General features: G+C 40.9%; 1 protein-coding gene across 2 annotated transcripts in view; it reads right to left on the bottom strand.

Moving 5' to 3' along the window:
• wscd2 (WSC domain containing 2) overlaps positions 1-12,023 on the bottom strand; it is a 35,259-nt gene extending 23,236 nt beyond the window's left edge. Inside the window, exon 1 of one of the 2 annotated variants that reach the window (XM_035993165.1) lies at positions 11,478-12,023. The gene's annotated coding sequence lies outside the window, so the exon portion shown is untranslated. The remainder of the gene's footprint in view (positions 1-11,477) is intronic. The other variant, XM_031308852.2, reaches the window with a different exon arrangement.
• Between the last annotated feature and the right edge of the window lie 796 nt (positions 12,024-12,819).

The following is a 12,819-nucleotide window of genomic DNA, read 5'->3' as shown; positions in this document are numbered from 1 at the left end:
ATTGTGACTGTGGACATAAAGCAGCAGAGTTCAATTAGGCATGAGCAGAAAGACAAAAACTGAACAAGTCATTTGCACAAAATCTGGAATGGCACTAATTCTTGAACTTGTAGACGTGTTTGGTCATGCAGAGTCTATAAATCTGAGGGAAAGAAAGAAATGAAAGCAGAGAGAACTTCTACTATTTTGGGGAGACATGCTAAAAAAAATCTTTGATGGCAACAGGAAAGACAGTGCTGGCACTAATGATGTGTCCCACAGAAAGAAATATCCCAGATTCCTGGTGTGTGTGAGTGTCAGACCCTCAGTAGCTGCCACTCCCAGATCCCAGTTGGCCACACGGATGGACATTTGAGACACAATCACTTGAATCGCTCCTCTCTAATGGCTTCATAAAAGAAGTAATTATTCGGCAGCAGGGAGGCGCTGTCAATGGGAGATCAAATGATGTCTTCCTCTATCCAACCTTAACAAAGCTCTTCATTCAGGGCTTTACAGAATATCTGCAGTTCTGTTTTTTGGTCAGAGGAAAACAGCTTTTCCCCCTTTTCTTTTCCCACCTTCACTAAGCACAGAGGATCTCTCTGCTTTAATTAAAAGTAGGGCTGTCAAAATAACGCGTTCATTTCGATTAATTAATCTGAGAAAAAATAACGCGTTAAAAAAAATAGCGCAGATTAATCTATTCCATATTGACGTTTGACCTGGAGCCGTTCTAGCCACCATTCGACTGTAAAATGAAGGAGGGAGACGAGAATGTGCTGCCTGGATCATTGATTGGAACATTTACTTGTAAAAATCTTCTTCCTGCCAACCCTGGCTACCTCTGGTGCCACTGATATGTCTGCGCTTCTCTCTGATGCTCTGAAGACGATACAGGCAACACAAACACCGCTGCACGTGACGCTAGTTAACACTATACTCGACAGCAGCTAACGTTAGCCTACCGCTAGCTAGTAGCTGGATTAAACATGGTTAAAATGCTGACAGCTAACGCTGAACGGTGTAAAGTTTGACTGTGTTTTACTGTAGAGGATTAACTGAGAACAAGGCACTTTCTTTTTCCATGTTGGACAGTCAGAAAACCTACATTTTACTAATGAGAAATGTTCTCAGCAGCACCGTCGTCCCCAGAGTGGGTGTTTGGCTCAGTTATATTTGGAACCACTTACTATTCAAGATTTTTAATATCAATGTGACTTAGTAGCTATTTACTATTTCTGAGCTTGACCAACTGTTCTGTTGAACAAGAGGCCAGAAAACATAACTTAAATCTGTCAATGTTATGTTTGATGTTTTGGTTAGTGTTGGGGGAACTTATTGACAGAGGAAGATGTTGACACAACTGTCCTTCTGTCACACAGCATCTTCTGCTCTGTTGGACAGAGTAAAGAAAAACAGCCGAGTGCTCGGCCGTGCAGTGAGAGGGGACACAGACTCGTTACACATTCAAGCTTCTGTGTCAACGAGTACCCTCTGCTGAAGTGTCCTTAAGCTGAATCCTCCAGCACTGCAGCTAACCCTTTACTCTGAAAGAGGAATGAAAAGAGCATATTGACTGTATTTTTAAAGAAATATTAAAAAAATGACGGTTCAGTATGAAATTACTTTGCCAAAGGCACCAACTACTACAGTAAGTGTGCTTCAGAAGCACTGAAGACAGTCGGGGTGAAATGATAAGTAATCACTTTTGACAAAATCCCTTCTTTGCTACAGTCCTCTCTTTCCTTTTAGAAATCCAGAGTGTGGTCTCACAGACTCATCCTAAAAGCAGAATCCATTTTCAACTAGAAAAAAATCATTGCACCTGCCTTGTTGATTAATTGCAGGGTTTCTTTTAGCTCACTGTCAACAAATTTAAACATTTAAGATTTTGACCAACGTATATCCTTGAGAGCTACAGTAGATAAGTCTGCAAAGAGAGGATTAGAGAGGCTACTAAAGACGTTGTCTGGAATAAAGGGATGATCCTGCCCACAGCACCACATGCTGGGATCCCTTCAGACAATACAAGTCGGCCTCAGCATGAAGTACTGTAAACAGTAGGTATTCAGTAAAACGTTGTGTTTAGTATTTTCCACAAAGTATAGATGAAGTATAGAGTACCATAACATGGAAATATATTCAAGTTACTTGAGTAAACGTGCTTTCCACCACCGACTGTAGATTGCACTGTACCCAAGTGGAATCTACAGTATATGACAAAAGGTATATATATATATTTATTTTTATTTTTATTTTTATTTTATTTATTTATTTATTTATTTTTGATAACGCTTATGTTATGTGCATCTGCTTCCTTTTTGGTTCAGTGGTGTTTGGAAATACCTGTTAAACTACAGAGTTAGATAACAAACATTTTGAGCCTGTTTTTTCACCAGATTGCAATGATAGTTGACTTGTTATATGAGGAGAATTAACCACAAAAACAGCAAGCGGTTTCAAATGTTTCCCTACGGACTATAGCTTCAACAGAGTATAAGCCAAAACATGGGTTTTTATCATGATTCATGACACAAAAATAGTTTTTTGCTTCACTGGAAAAATATCCTCTTGCTATTAGTATGCAGTCTATATTGCATTCACCACCTACACATACAACCCACAGCAGAATCGAAAGCATTTGCCCATGCCCATGCTTGTGGAGTTGCTCAAAGTCTGTCTGGGAATTTAACACTAAGTGAAGTAAAGGAGGAAAGCAGGTACAGCAGAGCAAGCTTTAACACAAAAGAGCCTCTGAATTGCATTGATCATCATCATCATGGACTGATACTTTACTTTCCTTTAATAAAAGGGAAATAAAAGGATAGCATGAGAGCAGTCAGCTCCTCTGCTCCAGTGTTACACAAATTATTTAGCTGTTTTTGATGAGCTCTTATTGCGCACAGTCACGCAGGGCAGAAAGCTGAGTGCAGTGGTCTGGATGCATTCATTTGAGGAACATGAAGTGTGTATGTTGAAGGGTGCTCTGTAAGCATGCCTTGCAAAATGTGTACTGAACCATGGGCCTCATCAGCATCATGCAAATCAGACTGTAAAGGTCGGGCAGCACCAGAGGCCTGCTGTCAACATATCCTCTCCAATCTAATATGAACATCATTAAGGGCCTTGTTGCTGTTGTTGTTGTTGTTGTAGTTTTTGTTGTTGTTGTTGTTGTTGTTGTTGATGATAACAAATTGTCATTATGTCCTCCTTATTGGTCCCATCAGCACTACATAAAATGATATTTCCATGACTGAGTAAATTAACATGTTAAACTCACATGTATTTTAAGTCTGGACTAAAGGCAAGTTTAATGTATATTTAAGCCAAATCTTAGTACTGAGAGTACAACTTTTGCCTGAGTACAGCTTAATTTTCTTGAAGGAATTGAAATATATACTGAGTGCATGAGTTTACAATATGACTTTTTATACCAAGCGGCAATCTCTGGTGCTTAAAAATGAGGCCTGGCGGAAGTGCCAAAAACAACAATTCCTCCAGTGGCCACATGAGGCTTGCTCCAAAAGGGAAAATCCCCCATTGACTCCCATGTAAAAGTGTCCAACTTTACAGCAGAATTAAACATGTTTACATCCTGGTGCAAAAAAACGGTTTTGGTCTCTATAGCTAAAGTCACCCTTCATGACAGCCCGTTTAAATTATATTCAAGCTTGAAGTTATGCATAATTAAGGATGTGTCGGTTTGAGTGACAGGTGGCTAACGTCACAGGAGGCGAGTACAGACTGAAGGCTTTATTCGGCCCGCCTCAGCTCCATTCACGCTACACTTCTTCGCCAATGTTTGGATTAGCTGGCCCGCAGAGATGGAAAGTAACAAAGTACAAATAGGCTACTTCGTTACTCAAGTAGATTTTTCAGATATTTTTACTTTACTTTACTATTTATTTTTGTGCCGACTTTTTACTTTTACTACCGTTATTATTTTTTGCGTCATCAATACCGAATTCAATCTAATTGGATTGGAATATACGTTGCACTTGACACTCTTGTCAGCTTGAACTCTAGTAACATTTGTGTGGTCCAGGTAGCTTTACATAAAAAATGGTTGTCATTTGCAAGGCTACTTTTACTTTTATACTTTAAGTAAATTTCCAAGCCTTTACTTTGTTACTTTTACTTGAGTAAAGAAGTTAAATCAGTACTTCTACTTTTACCAGAGTATTTTTTAACACAAGTATCTGTACTTGTTCTACTTGAGTACGGGAAGTGAGTACTTTTGCCATCTCTGCAGGCCCAGCAGTTAGGCAACGTCAGGGACTGCGAAAATGGCGATGGCCAAAGAAACCTATGGGTGACATCACGGAGACTATATCCATATTTTATAGAGTCTTAATGTCATTTCCTTCTTTACGGTAATCTATGTCTTTGTTTGTTTGTTTGTTTTTAAGCCATGTAAGACCGCCATATGTTCAACAATGTGTCAGATCTAGCTAAATCTAGTAGACATTGTGAATACTGTTGATTATGTACTGAAGTACTCACTGCAGGATCTCTAATACTTTTTACTGTAACAGCGTTGTTTTACAGAATCTGAAACTGTTGTCATCAGTTACCACATAGAGCTAAAATCTAAAGGAAATTGAGAAAGGGTTACTTCTTCAATGATGTGTGTGTGTGTGTGTGTGTGTGTGTGTGTGTGTGTGTGTGTGTGTGTGTGTGCGTGTGTGTGTGTGTGTAGAAGTACAAATGGGCGAAGTATCTGGGGATTCAGGCTTTCTGGCAGCTGCCTGCTTGGGGCTCGCAGGAAGGAGCGGACCTCAGTGCTAAAGCCTCTCCTACAATAAATAAAATATGACAAGCACGCAGCAGTGTTTCACTGTTGCTCTGATGCAACATGGACAACATCTCTGAGGCAACGGTGTTTATGACTGTGTGTGTGTGTGTGTGTGTGTGTGTGTGTGTGTGTGTGTGTGTGTGTGTGTGTGTGTGTGTGTGCGTGAGCGTGCATGCGTGTTTGTGTGTGTGTGTGTGTGTGTGTGTGTGAGAGTGTGTGTATGTGTGTGTGAGTGTGTATGTGATACAAGAACAGAAATCTCTGAAATAATGACAGCAAGGTGCTCCATAATGTTCGTAAAAAGAATACCTAAACTTCAGTCCAATATGGATGCAGTTGAATTTTATTTAAAGGGTCAGTTCATTCATGTTTCAAAAACATTTTTCTCACTTCCATGTAGTGGCATCTTCAAATGCACATAGTTTGGGTTTCATGTGCCCAGGTTCTGACTTTCTCTGCCTCTGAAACTTAAAGGGACTCTTTCTTCGGTAGTAGTTAAAGTAGTTCCAAAGAAAATGTTTCTCAGTGAGGTCTGTGGATTTTCCTGAGTAACTGAGACATTTATGGAAAGACATTTTTCAATGCTGTAAGCTCCACAAAATAAATTCCCTACACCTCAATTAAATTGGAGTGTGTGAATGCAAACTTGACAGGAATAGAGAAAGAGAGCTAAATCAACAACAGTTCCTATTTCTCTTTTATAGATCCACAGCAGCCTCTCTATAGCCTCTTTCCGACCTGTAAGTAGTTACAGGAACGTAGTTATAGGAACAGTCCACTTCTAAACCTACTAACTACTCTCCCCCAAAACCGCTTTTGCCATTTGCATTCACACTGGCCAAGTGGCCATAGGAACTGGTAGGAGGGGTAAGGGAGTGACGCAAGCACGGCAACGGTCTTTATAGCGTCGTCCCTAGACTTTAGCACCACATACAACAACAAACCAGCATGGAGGAGGCCATCGGAATGTTCCTGTTGTGCCTAGCTGGGATCCTCATAACGGAGTTTGAACGGCGGCGTTTAAATACTAGGCTGGAGTACTTAACAGAGAAACACAGAAGACGAAGGCTCCAGCGTAATATGATCCTAATTAATATGATGGAAGAAGATAGAAGAGCAGAGCGCAAACAGGCAAACGAAACGACAGGGTAAGTTTAACTAGCATTAACAATTAGCTGGTTGAATGCGTGATGTTTGTCTTATGAGTTAGCATATGTAGGAATATGTACTGTTTGTGTTTCAGACGTTGCTAGGTCACTAAGGGTTCCTATGCGGAAAAGGGAAAAGGGAAAAGACCCTGCCCTGAAGTAGGAGCTGAAAGAGTTACAGGAACTGCGGCCAGAGGAACTTAATAATCCCCAAATTGGTCCAGTCGGAACACAAGAAAAAAAGGGTTCTACGAACGTTATGTTCTAGGAACTGCAAAAATCCCTCCGGTCGGAAAGGGACTTATGTTTCCTTTGTGTTGAATAATTGTCGAACAATTACATGAAACCATCCCCTCTGGTGGAGAGGTACAATAAAGAGGTGCTTGAGCGTGCCCATCTGATAATGCTGCGGTGGTACTTCAGACACAAAAAGGTTGGGAACCACTACATTCGAGGGTCTAACACAGCAAATAATGCAGCCTGTGTTTTGGCCTCAGTCGGTTCACGGTTCAGCCACAGCGTGTAAGTTGCCGCTGTTGACTGAGGGGAGGGCTAAGCCCGGGAGTCAGTGAGGCGATGAGTTAAAGCTGAGTCATCCCCCCCTCAAGCAACCTGGGAAAGACATCTGCACTGTCACAGAGAGAGCGGAGGGATGAGGGTTGACAAGGCGTGGCAATGGGCTCGTGGCTGACCAGGCGTGCTTCATTTACTGCATGTGATAGTTCCTAACATCATGGCCAACCTGGGCAGCGATACTGACAGATGGAGAATATTAGCGCTACAGAGGAGCTCATGTGAGTACTCTGCTTACCGCCAGATTCAGAAAAGTAGCTGATAAGGGGATAGACTTAGGCGCTCATCCCGCTTGCTGCTGGAAATTAGTGGTACAACATGTAAGGCTGAGTGTAAGAATAACAAGCCCCTACTTAAAGTGTGTATAAATAGACGAGGCTTGTTGCACATCTTTCACATGGAATCCCAGTAGCACAAAACTATCATGAGAATGTTCTACTATTTATCCTTTAATGACATATTCCCAACAGAAAATAAGCAAAAGTAGTTTATCCGTTTAAAAGCTTGTTATTGCATGATAATCACAGCGGTGGAGGGGTGGGAAAGAGGGACACACATCTTAAATTGGCCAAGTAGTTAATTTCACAGCAACCTGACAAATTTCTCTGGCAAATGTGAGAGCCCAATTACGGCCCGGCACGCTGAAAGGAGAAGCCGCTGCTGACACTGACTGCACAGGCTGACAGACCCAGAGGAGGCTCCACCCCTTCTGATTCTTTATCACATCGGGACTCCCGCCGCTGTATTGCTGCATTGTTGGGGCTTAGCAACATCTCCTGACATCCTCTTTTAAGCAAAAATTCTTTCTTATTCCTCACAGTGCAGTCTCAGTGTAGATGGGTGCGTTCTCACCGATCGACTAACACTATTTGAAGTAATGTTCTCAAAGCTGAGAAAACCTCGCAGTGCTGCTCGCTGGATATAATATCTACTTTATCGACCTAATAGAGCTTAAAAAATACTTTGTTTTCTGTCATTAAATTGTGCTTGCTTATCTTTATTCCTACATTTTTGTTTACTTTATTCGCATGTGGCGCTGAACGTGACTCTGTTCCGTCTGTTGGTTAACTATTTATTACTTTTGTATTGTTTGTTTTATTGTTTGTTTTGGCTTTATTGTATTATTTTCCTTTTTTTATTAGTTGTGTAAGGAAGACTGCTTTGTAAGTTGTCTTTACTGTGCATATGACAATACACCTCTTGAATCTTAAATTTTTCAGTTTTCCTTGAACTATTAGGATATAAATAACTTTAATGTGGGAACTCATTTAGGAGTATAAATGGTACTTTAGTTTGAGGTCCAGCATTACTCAAAGACAAACGCCTCTCAGACACACAGGCAGCACTCTGACCATTTTGTACTCCGGTTTCCTAAAAGTGGAGTTGGTAAACACAATTTCTCTTTTTTAAAGACTCAGCTGTTGCCAGGTTGGAGCTCTGTTAGTGCAGCAGGTCCATAGAACAGAGCCCAGCACTTAAACGCCAACAAAAGCCTTTTTGTGAGGCAAGGATCAAGTTGAAGAAAGGACAAGGGGGTCCGCTACTCGAGGTGAGCAATTACAGTGGTGATGTGCTAATCTCAGAGACTGGCACCATCTCAAGGGCAGCCATGGACCACTGAGAATGTGTCTTTTATATTCCCTGTATTCTCCTTATCTTCTGCTCCTCATGTTTTTTTTTGCTTTCACACTCTTTTCCTCTCTCTTTGCTTATCAAGCCTTCTGCCTCCCCTGAGCGGATAGTGTTGAGGACGTTTACACAGTTGTGAGCCAGTCTTGATGGAGCGGAGGGCAAACAGAGAGTCTGGGTCAGACTGAGAGGAGCCAGAGTTAATGCCGCATCTGGGACCCTGACTGACCTCCTAATGAACGGCAAATGTTGTAATAATCCATGTTTCGGGACAAAGTCTTGGAAAAGCAGAGAGGTTTTTCTACATCGAAATACTATACTGCACATGCTTCTGTTTGATCACAGTAATTATGTATTACAATATATGGAGGGATTTTAGACTACTAGTAGTTCTCAAATGGGGGGTATAGAACAAACCTAGTTAAAGGAAACTAATTAATAATGAAGATTGTTCCTTTATATTGATCAGTTTTCACACACACACACACACACACACACACACACAAACACAGAGACCTTTTCAGGCCTCATTTTAGCCTCGGCTGGATTAAACAACAGTCATGTCCTCAGCATGGTGCCTGTCTCTGTCTGAAAGAAAAGCCTGAACAGCAGGTCTGAGTATAAAAAAATATAATTGGCTATTTAGCTTTTCTTTAGTCGTTGCCAGCTGCATGTGAGCAGTTTATACAGTAGATAGACTTTACTGTAATACAATATATTTTGTTGGCTGTGTTGCCTAAAGTCTGGGTTTGAGTCTGAGTTTGAGCCATGTAACATACCGAAAGTAAATGCACATCTACCAGTAATATCTATCAATCTATCAAGTTTAGGTTTTGGTTCTGATGTCTACCACATAGTACAGTATTTCCTAACCACCTGTCTAGGCGGTGATTATCTGGATATGTCTTACAGAAGAGGTCTGGTGTAGATAATCCTATAAACTGAATATCTGGCTGAGATGCGTATGCAGAGAGGTTGACCCATTGCTCAGATCTGTGTAGCTGTAACACAGTTTTAAAGATTATCCTCTTTCAAAAATGATCTTTTCTTTTGAGGAAGAGCAAAGAAAGCTATTCCAAAGTATAATAAATTAAGTCATACCCTTTGTGTTTTGAATTCACACCAATAAAAATAGAAGCCACTGAGTGTGAAACTACTATTCTACTTTTGAACGTCAGACACTCAGGCACATCTTCGGTGACGACAGCAGAGCATTTAACGCCAAGCTATTTTTGTTGGAGCTTTAATGGGGATCTTGACATCCTTTCTTGATGGTGATATATCAGGAGCGAGTACACCACCCAGCCTACACACAGCAAGCACCACTGTTATTTCACTGTAATGCATGCACACAAGCATGTAAACTGTAATTCCTCTCAGTTCTTCTGGCGATCTTCAAAGCCTGCGGGCCATTGGATATGATCCATGGCATGTCCCTGAGAGGTCGCCAAGAAGAAAAAGAGATAAGCTTCACCCCGCCGCTACACAAAGGACTTCATATCTGAGCCACTTTCAAGTTCTCCTCTGCAGCCACAGCTCAACTGTGTGAAAAACTCTCCTGAAATCCAACATCAAGTTGAGTGAATTTCAGAGGGGCTCCTGGTGATGCTGATTGTTCACTAACAGCTGACTGACTGAGCTCACGGGATAGCACAGCCGCTGTTCAACAATGTGATATTATTTTTTAAATGAGCGTCCACAGATTTCTGCCATGTGCAGCTGAAACCGCATTGCTATGTAATGTGATAGAAACTCCCATTACCAAAGGGGTTAAATCAGAATAAGGAGGAAGGGGAGTTTGGATTTTTCTTTCACAGTGACATTCATAATATTGATCAGTTCTGCTTGGTCTACATTCAGAAGCTATGAAATGGGTGACCACACTGCATAACAAGAGGTCTGTCATGCTCTGTGCTTTTTATTTACTTCGGTGCCACTTGTGAAATGGCAGCAGCATGAGTAATTAGTGCCATTCGTGAATTGATTTTAACAGCATTGTGATCAATCTTAACAGCCATTATGTTCTTCTTCTTCTTGGACACTTCACACTGAGCAGTTGGTTCAATACAGTGATTTATAGTACACCGAGGTCATCAGAAACAATGAGGGGGAGAGGAAGCTGCTGAATGTGCATACTTTCATTAAAATCATTAGGAGTGACCCTCAGTAATACGCTTGTACAGATGAGGATAAATAGTATAAAAAACTATTATTTTTTATTATCGATTAATCTGCATGATTTGTTCTTAATTAATTTTTTTTCTATAACGTGTCAGAAAACAGTTAAATATACCCTTTATAATTTATCAGAAACCATGGTAACATATTCAAATATCTTGTTTTGTCCAAACAAGATAAAACCCAAAGATATTCAATTTACAATAATACAAATCAGAGAAAAATCAGCAAATCCTAATAGTTGCCAAAAAAACAAAAGACAAACACAGTCAGACAGAGGAGCTGAACTCATGTTCTGAAACATTAGGAGATAAATAAATAGGCTCAGAGAACAAAAAAGTGATGCCACTAAAATCCAGAGAATACTACGAATGAGTTTCTTAAACTAATAAAACAAATGAGGGGTGAAAATGCAGGCTAGGTTCTGCCTGTTTCTGATTTGCAGCTCTGGTTAAAAATTAGCAGGAGTGCTCTATTGAAAGCCCAGCGACTTCACACTTTGGGGAAAATGATGAGGGTGTTCAGCCTGTGGGCCACCAACCAGCCATGCACCTGGAGACTAATGCATTCTTACTGCCCACTGAACACAATAATGCACCGGGTAGAGAGCAGGGACACCTTCACATCTGTCACACAGCAGCATACAAACACTACAGGTACAAATATTACAGAAAAATATTAGAAGAAACCTCACAATTGGATTAGCCAACTAGAGTCCAATAAACAGAAAAATACATTTGGATTTCACTGTGCAGTGTCCATAGAAACAGATAGGGGCAGATTAGGCCACACTACATCTACTTCCCTCAGGTATATTTGTCACCTGAGGCTCAGTCTAATCAAAGCATTTGGCCTTTGAAAAAAACATAGCCTACCGCAGCTACTGTTCCTTTGTTCCTTCAACAATTTCATATGTGTAGCTATTCAAATGCCAGTGATCATTCAAAACAGTAAAAATACTAAAAATCAATTCTAGAAAACTGATTTCTGGGTTTGGTCTACTTCAAGGATGTTAACGAGCAGTGTTCCAGTCCATACAGACTTCTGTAACACCACAAATAAATTCAACCTATGCGAATATTTTACAGGACTTATTCTGAGCTTCTACATTAAAGCTTTGCTTCTAGGTTTTTATCAAATCAAATTCGATATGTGTAGTGACTTCACCTTACCTTTAACACGAGTCAAAAGGAGGCTTCAGCAGATGGTTTGATGCAGCTCACAGGACGCAACTTAGCTGAGGATCTCTCAGGCTCTGACATGATGTTTTATCGCCACGATCATTCTTCCAAATATCTCTGATAGTCTGTTTTTACTGTGCTTTCATCCGCAGATTACTAACGTTAGTTTCTTTTTTTCAATCTCATTAGCTTGTATAGCCACTCAGTGCTGTACAATAATCTACTGTACGGTACCGCAGATAAACCGCTAGATGCTTCTAGCTTCCAGTCGGAGAAGGAAGGAGTGATGTTAATGGCCCTGGAGGCTCACCAGTCCACATCAGCCCCGCTGAGACAGTCCACTCTTCGTTTCACTCGCTCCAGTCAGCTGTTCAAAGCGTGGATGTGATGCAGGCGGTGGGTCGACCTGTCTTTTCTGTTCTGTCGCCTGTCCGATGTGAGGCACGAAGGCTGTTGACGCTGCGGAGAGGCAGCGCCGCACCATGCGCCCTGCGCTCCCACACGGACCAACAGCACTGCCTGCTGTACTTAAAGAGATACAGCAGCGCACACAGAGGCGCAGTGGCTGCCGCTTTGCGCTCTGCTTTCCGGTGCCTATTGTCCACACAGGAAATGTTTGGTGCGGTGACACTCTACCTGCTGATAGGGCGATTTGAGTTTGATTTGGTGTGAGGACTTCAGTCAGAATCCAAATGTGCAGCCAGGTTAGTTTTGCGCATGCAAGCATTTTGCCTGGATTGGAACGATGCAGGGCAGCTTTCAGGGATCTCTTTAAACTTCAATCATCACAATACAAATATAACATACATCCTCCTGCAGCAATAATAGTGGTATTAATAGTTATAGCAGTAGGTTTAGGCTTAGTTTATAGTACAGCTGGACCCTGGTTAAATCCCCTAGCCTGTGTTAAAATTGTAGAGAAAAGACGTACTGTCAGTGTACCAGCAGCAGCATTATATCTACTAAAGCACATTGTTATATCATTACAGGACATACATAGAATATTAGTATTGGTCCTAGTTTTTAGTTTTAGTTAAATATATATATTTTTTGTTTTAATTTTATGTATTTATGTTTTTATAGTTTCATATAGCCAACCTATATTGAAGCCCCTCAGACAACATGAGTCTGCCACTGTTAAAAATAATATTGATCATACAATACAGGTAGAAAACCTTTAGACAATAGGTTATTTTGACCCAAGTCAGGTAAATGTTTGACAGTGAATTTTGATCTATTTTGTGTGTGTGTGTGTGTGTGTGTGTGTGTGTGTGTGTGTGTGTGTGTGTGTGTGTGTGTGTGTGTGTGTGTGCATTATTATTATACATAAATC

Source organism: Sander lucioperca, chromosome 2 (assembly GCF_008315115.2).
Source record: "Sander lucioperca isolate FBNREF2018 chromosome 2, SLUC_FBN_1.2, whole genome shotgun sequence".
In the NCBI taxonomy this organism is placed as follows: domain Eukaryota; kingdom Metazoa; phylum Chordata; class Actinopteri; order Perciformes; family Percidae; genus Sander; species Sander lucioperca.
Note: the sequence above shows the minus strand (reverse complement) of the source record. Positions and strands in the feature narration are given on the sequence as shown.